The following is a 7,925-nucleotide window of genomic DNA, read 5'->3' as shown; positions in this document are numbered from 1 at the left end:
GGACGAATGGTAACCCTAGTGTGTGTGTGGTATTGTTGTTGCATATATAAAACAAAGCCCCGAACATCCGGACGGTCCGATAATCTGGGCACAGGATGTTTCCCTTCCCCCATCCCTGAATGCTCTGAGGGGATGAGATTTGGGGCCAGCTCCCTGTTGCAGCAAACGGCTTCGACTCCTCTCATGCTTTAACCTCACGCCTGTCTCCCAGAATGGTTTTAGGCATGACTCTTCTGCCCCCTGCCTCCAAACTGTCCTGGTTAATAGTTGTCCCTCCTCCCCCAAAGTTGGAGCCAAGCACATTCCTCTCTTTTTGAGTTAGGGGAGCATGTAAGAGAGGAATGCATTTTTCTGGATTTGGCAAAATCCAAAGACTTTCTTTGGGGAGCCGATCACTGAAATGGCTCCACTTGCCCTTGTTAGAGATCCATTCACAAGTGGCTAGTCCTCAGGAATAGACCATCCAATGCATTTTTGGAAGAAGTGCTTTAAAACTTGTTAGTTTGCATGTTTAGTAAAATATATAATCTTTTCCAATTAAGCTACTGCTTGTGGCACTGTAGAGATGTGGAACTTCATAGTGCACCAGTGAAATATTTTCTGTATCTACTGTAATTGAATGTAAAACCTAATTGCAGACCTCCATTGTTCCAGAGGTTTGGACTTTTGTCTACACTTAAACCTCTACAGCGGCACCACTGTAACACTTCAGTGTAGACCAGGGATCGGCAACCTTTGGCATGCGGCTCACCAGGGTAAGCACCCTGGCGGGCCGGGCTGGTTTGTTTACCTGCCACGTCCGCAGGTTCGGCCGATCGCGGCTCCCACTGGCCGTGGTTCACTGCTCCAGGCCAATGGGGGCGGCGGAAAGCGGCGTGGGCCGAGGGATGGGCTGGCCGTTGCTTCCCACAGCCCCCATTGGCCTGGAGCAGCGAACTGCGGCCAGTGGGAGCCGCATTTGGCCGAACCTGCAGACGTGGCAGGTAAACCGGCCCGGCCCGCCAGGGTGCTTACGTGCTTTGGCGTGCCAAAGGTTGCTGATCCCTGGTGTAGACACTACCCATGAGTGGAGGTAATTTGCCAAGGGTGATGGGGAGGGGCTGGGGAAGGCAATGGCGGGGCTAGGGGTAATGGGGAGGGGTGCCGGATGAGGCAGTGGCGGTGCCAGGGTGCCATTTTCCCTAAGGCTAAGCCTGGCAGGGCCAGCCTTAAAGGTGAGTGCTGTGGGCGACCTCCCAGAGTGCCATAGTCAGGGGGGCTCTGTGGTCAAGAGGTGTTGCTGGAGGATGCCTTGGCAGTCACCAGGACGTTGACCGTCTCACCCCTGACAGGCGTAGCTATGCTGATGTAAGTTCCCATTGTATACCACCACTGGATTCCATGTGTTCTAAGCCTCCCCAGTCTGACTGGAGCCCAAGCACTGCCTTGGGGCCCCTGGGTACACTCATGAGAGTGAAGATCTGGCACCTCCTCCTGAGAGCTTAGACCACACAGCTCCTTGCCCAGTCCCTGGAACCAGTGCCCTTTATCCTCCTGCTGTAGCATTTGGCGATGCCTGGGAGGGGCAAGAAGGGTCACATTCCCCTCCCCAGACGCCTGGGGGGGGGCCACATTCAGCAGGGAACTGCAGCGGTGAAAGGAGCAGAACGTGGGGCCGCTGGTGGTCCCACGCCAGCAGCTCCTCCGGCGTGGCTGTACCCCCCCCAGCCCTTCCATACAGCTGCATCTCCTGTCTGGGGTCTGTACAGCCCTGCTGGAGGACAGGACTGGGCTGGGGGCGGTACAGCTGCGCCGGAGGAGATGCTGGTGTGAGGCTGCCCGGTAGCCCCACGTTCTCCTTTCGCTGCTGCTGCAGTTCCCGGCAGCAGGAGGACAGAGCCTTCTCCCCCTTCCCCGTGGGATAGGGAGGGGACAGGGAAAGCGTGCCCCCCCCCCCAGGCTGGGGGCAGGGTGGAGTCGTGGGGGGGTCATGTTCCACCCCCCTTTAGCTGGTGCCCCCCTTTGTGTCCCTCCCATGAGTCGCCCAGCCCTTCACCTCAGTTTTCCCCTTTTTTTCCTAAATAAACCAAATGAGTATTTTACAAGTTCAATAGCAACATCCCTCCTTAGGATCCGGTTTATTAACTTTTAAAGTTCAAAAAGAAACACAAAAGTCTTCCCTTCATCTTTAAGCTGGGCAGAACCCCTAAACTCCCCTAGTATCTCAGGGTCTCCATCCCTTCCTAGGTGTAGGATGATCATACATCCCGTTTTGGCTGGGACAGTCCCTTTTTTAAGCCCTGGTCTGGACAGCCTTTTTGGCAAAACTGGGCATTTGTCCCGTTTGCTCTTGCCAGTTGCAAATTGCTCTGAAAGACTCGCAGCCTTAATTATGACACTGGCAGACGAGGTGCCAGCTCATGCCAAGACCTCAGGCCTCACTGAACACTTACAAATGCATAGCTAGAAACTAATCTTGCTTACCTGTGTGTTAGCATTATCAAAATAAATGTCAGATGTTGAATTGTTAAGCATGTGTTCAGTGTTTTTAAAATGCTTGTAGGATGTTGCATGTATTGTTCTCACTCAGCTATACCCCATGTTATAAATTGATAGCAAGCATTTGCATTGTAAAGTAAACCTCTGTGGCTGTGTATATCATCAAACAGGGAAAAAGCCTCGTGTAATTCAAATGATGGTTTCCCCCCCCCCCCCAGCAGCAGCATCGGCGTCCCCCCCCGCCGCCCCCCTGGAGGAGCAGCATCGGTGGGACCCTGGGGCCCCCTCCCCCCCCCCGGGGCCCCGCCCTTTGGGGGCGATCCCCCCCCCCCCCCCCCAGCAGCTAAGATTTAGTTAGTGGTATTTTTAGTAAAAGTCATGGACAGGCCATGGGCCGTGACTTTTTGTTTATTGCCCGTGACCTGTCCATGACTTTTACTAAAAATACCCATGACTAAATCATAGCCTTAGTCATAATTTCATTGTGTGATCCCTGGTTCTTGTTTTATTTGAAAGGGTAAATAACAGTTCTCAATTTACTTTCTCCACACCATCCATGATTTTACAGACTGCTATTATATCCCCCCTCAGTCATCTCTGATCTAAAATGAACAGTCCCAGTCTTTTTAATCTTTCCTCATATGGAAATTGTGCCAAACCCCGAACCATTTTTGTTGCCCTTCTCTGTAGATTTTCCATTTCAAATACTGTATATCTCTTTGAGATGGGGCGACCAGAACCACATGCAGTATTCAAGGTGTAGGTGTGCCATGGATTTATATAGTGGCATTATATTTTCTGTCTTATTTTCTATTCTTTTCCTAATGGTTCCTAAACTTCTGTTAGCTTTTTGACTGCCGTTGCATACAGAACAGATGTTTTCAGGGAACTATCCACAATGACACAAGATCTCTTTCTTGAGAGGTTCTAAATTAGCTGTTACCAATCATTTTGTATGTAGAATTGGGATTATTTTTCCAATATGCATTAATTTGCATTTAACACTGAATTTCATCTGCCATTTTGTTGCCCAATCACCCAGTTTTATGAGATCCCTTAACTCTTCACAGTTTGCTTAGGTCTTAATTATCTTGAGTAGTTTTGTATCATCTGCAAATTTTGCCACTTCACCGTTTGCCCCCCTTTCCAGATCATTTATGAATATGTTGAACACCATCGTCCCAGTACAAATCCTTGGGGGAGCCCGCTATTTACCACTTTCCATTGACCATTTATTTCTACCCTTTGTTTTTACTTTTGCTTAAGAGCCTTTGATGAGGGATCTTATCAAAGACTTTCTGAAAGTCCAAGTACACTTTCATCCATTGGATCACCCTTGTCCACATATTTGTTGACACCCTCCAAGAATTCTAGTAGGTCGGTGAAGCATGATTTCCCTTTACAAAAGCCATGTTTGCTCAACCCCAACATAGTTTCAACCAATTTGCCTGGTACTAAAGTTAGGTTTACTGGTCTGTAATTGCAGGATTGCCTCTGGAGCATTTTTTTTTTAAATCAGCATCACATTAGCTGTCATCTGGTACAGAAGCTGAATTAAAAGACATACCAATTAGTAGTTCTGCAATTTCATATTTGAGTTCCTTCAGAACTTCTCGGTGAATATCATCTGGTCCTAGTGACTTATTTCTGTTTAATTTATCAATTTGTTCAAAAACCTCCTCTATTGACGCCTCAGTCTGGGACAGTTCGTCAGATCTGTTACCTAAAAAGAATGGCTCAGGTGTGGGAATCTCCCTCACGTGAAGACCAATGCAAAGAATTCATCTACCTTCTCTGCATGGCCTTGTCTTCTTTTAGCACCTCCATTGTCCAGTGGCCACACTGATTGTTTGGCAGTCTTCCTGCTCCTGATACTTAAACGTTTGCTGTTAGTTTTTGTGTCTTTTGCTAGTTGCTCTTCAAATTCTTTTTTGGCCTGCCTAATTATACTTTAACACATGATTGCCAGAGTTTATGCTCCTTTCTATTTTCCTCAGTAGGATGTGACTTCCAATTTTTAAAGGATACCTATTTTCCCCAATCACCTTTTTTACTCTACTGTTTAGCCATGGTATTGTTTTGTTCCTCTTACTTTTTTTTTTTATTTGGAGTACACATTTAGTTTGAGCCTGTATTATGGTGTTTTTAAATACTCTCCATACCATTTGCAAGCATTTCACTCTTGTGACTGTTCCTTTTAATTTCCATGTAACTAGCTTCCTCATTTTTGTGTAGTTCCCCTTTTTGAAGTTAAATGCTACTATGATCGGTTACTTTGGTATTTCCCCCCAACAAAGATGTTTAAATTTAATTACATTATGGTCCCTACTATAGCAGTTCAGCTATATTCACCTCTTCGGCTAGATTCTGTGTTCCACTCGGGACTAAGTCAGGAATTGCCTCTCCCCTTGTAAGTTCTAGAATTAGCTGCTCCAAGAAAGTCATTAACGGTGTCTAGACATTTTATCTCTGTATTCTGTCCTGAGGTGACATGTACCCAGCCAATATAGGGATAGCTGAAATCCCCATTATTGGGTTTTTGTTTTTGTAGCCTCTCTAATCTCCATGAGCTTTTCACAGTCACAGTCGCCATCCTGGTCACATGTTTAGTAGTCTATTCCTACTGCTATACTCTGATTATTCAAGCAGGGAATTTCTATCCATAGAGATTCTACAATAAAGTTTGATTTCTTTCATACACAGTACTACTCCCCCACTAGTGACCTACTCTGTGATTCCCATATATTTTGTTAAATCCTGTTCATTAAACGCAAATGAGCTATTGTGTGAGATCAAGGATCAAAGACTTTAAGTGCATTCATTTATTAAGTGCGTCTTTGGTGTGAGGTCTAGAATACCAGTTGATCTGGGGTAAGTGAGTGGTCTCTTGGGACTGGAAGCAATCTGAATATTTTGTGATTTTTTTGGGGGGGATGGGTGGGGGGGTGTAAGTGACCATTTATCACAAAGTCTAGCTTGCCTGGGTGGCACGACAGACTGGAGAGGCTAAGAGGACTGTCTGTGATTCCATGGTAAGACTGTTATAGTGATCCAGAAGTTCACATTTGTTACTGGATTGGCGGAGTCTAATTATAGAACATACCGCCTGCTTGGGATGTCTGCCCTGTTTTTGACACTCAGTCATGAGCCATTCCATACAGCATAACAGAAATTAATAGGTAGCAGGTATAAAACAAACAGAAGGAAGTACTTCTTTCCACACAGTCAACCGATGGAACTTGTTGCCAGAGGATGTTGTGAAGGCCAAAAGTATAATTGGTCTAAAAAAAGAACTGGAAAAGTTCATGGAGGATAGCTCCATCAGTGGCTATTAGCCAAGATGGTTAGGGTTGCAACCCCATGCTCTGGGTGTCCCTAAACCTCTCACTGCCAGAAGCAGGGACTGGTCAATTGGATGGTTTGCTTGATAATTGCCCTGTTCTGTGCATTTCTTCTGAAGCATCTGGCACCGGCCACTGTCGAAAGACAGGATACTGGGCTAGGTGGACCATTGGTCTGACCCAGTAGAGCCATTCTTATAATAAATAACTTCATAATATCAACTAGAATTCATAAGTCATACATAGGTTCTCCAAAGCATCTAAGGGGCCTTTATTCCCCCCCCCCTCCCCCACCCAGGCCCTCTGCCCCAACGTATCACTTATTTCAACAACCATTCTTGAAACGTAGTTTTAGGAGAGTGGTGGACTCTTTACTGTCTATCTAATCCCTTTCTTGTTCAATGCACATAGATGAATTCTTATTTGTTAACCATTATTTCTGTTAAACTAATTCAAGAACATATGTTTTAAATATGTAGCGTAAATGCATAATTTATGGCTAGCTCTTCAGCATTAGCCAAGTTTGCAGTCTGTTGAGAAGTCCTGCATGAGGACAGTTTGGCAGTGGAAGACAATACACCTCTACCCCGATATAAAGCGACCCAATATAACACAAATTCGGATATAACGCGGTAAAGCAGCGCTCGGGGGGGGCCGGACTGCACGCTCCAGCGGATGAAAGCAAGTTCGATATAACATGGTTTCATCTATAACGTGGTAAGATTTTTTGGCTCCCGAGGACAGCGTTATATTGGGGTAGAGGTGTGTTAAATGTTGGATGCTTAATATTAAGATTTCAAATACCTCAATAAATTTAATTCCAGTGCACCTTATAGGCATAGGTGCCAACTTTCTCCAGCGCCGGTGGGTGCCCGTGCCCCCACCCCTGGCCCCGCCCTGACTCCACCCCATCCCTACCCCATCTCCAAAGTCCCCTCCCTAACTCCACCCCTCCCTGCCCCTATTAGATCCCTTCCCCAAATCCCCGCCCTGGCCCCGCCTCTTCCCCCAGCGCGCCGCATTCCCCCTCCCTCCCTGCCCCACGAATCAGCTGTTTCGTGGTGCAAGCGCTGGGAGGGAGGGGCGGGAAGCAGGATGCGGAGGTGAGCTGGAGCGGGGGGGCGGAGCTACGGGGAGCTGCCTGTGGGTGCTGAGCACCCACCAATTTTTTTCCGTGGGTGCTCCAGCCCCAGAGCACCCACGGAGTCAGCACCTATGCTTATAAGTATCTTTTACTGTATTTAATCATTCAGCTGCTAGTTCACTGTATATTTCTTATTTATAATAAACTTGCCCTGGTGGAGAAGGACTTATTTCCAACAGCAGTAAGACATTTTTATGCTTTTAGTAAAATGAACATATGTTTCAGTTGCTAATTTGAACTGATGTGGAGATTGTAATAAGGCATTTTATAAATAAAAAATAAACTCAAAGTCTAGGTAGAGAACTTAGAAAAATAAAGGATAATATGTCTTTTGTTTAAAAAAAAGAAAAAGAAAAAAAGCCTGAGAAGAGAAAGGGGCCTTGTGCTATGCCTTAAAAATCACCAGACTTGGGCTTCGTTAGAATAGTGGGGAAAGCAAATTCTAGAGTTGAAGGTCTTCTGCTGAGAATACCCTATTGCTGTCTCCTTAAATCTTTGACTCTAGAGGGTATCTGCTTGAGGAGAGAGAAGGAAGAAATGACGTATGACAGTTGGTCTGTCACATAGCCAGGACCCAAGTCATACAGGATTTGGTAGATCAAAATCATTATCTTCTTGACAATTTGGCTGTATTTCTAATAAAATTGTCTTAAGTCAGGTAAATACTATGTGAGCATATTCTTTGCACAGCTTTACTAGTTTTGACATAAATATCCTCTTCTAGTTTTTATCCTCTTTTAAGCAGACTGTTAATCATGTTGAGTGGGCCAAAGAATATAGTTTTTGGACTGCAGTGAGAGCAAGATGAGGCCCCATGTGGTGTGCTCAAACAAAGGACTAGGAAAAGTTGTGTAGCTTGTCAGAAACCATGCCTAAAAGTCTCATTAGCTTTTTGTTTCGGACCCTTTCAGTATCATATAGTTGCACACTATTTGGCCTCATGGGAATATTTCTGTTGTCAA

Source organism: Terrapene carolina, unplaced genomic scaffold (genome assembly GCF_002925995.2).
Source record: "Terrapene carolina triunguis isolate 2854851 unplaced genomic scaffold, T_m_triunguis-2.0 Scaffold102, whole genome shotgun sequence".
Taxonomy (NCBI): domain Eukaryota; kingdom Metazoa; phylum Chordata; order Testudines; family Emydidae; genus Terrapene; species Terrapene triunguis.
The sequence above is the reverse complement of the archived record's forward strand: the minus strand, read 5'-3'. Positions refer to the sequence as shown.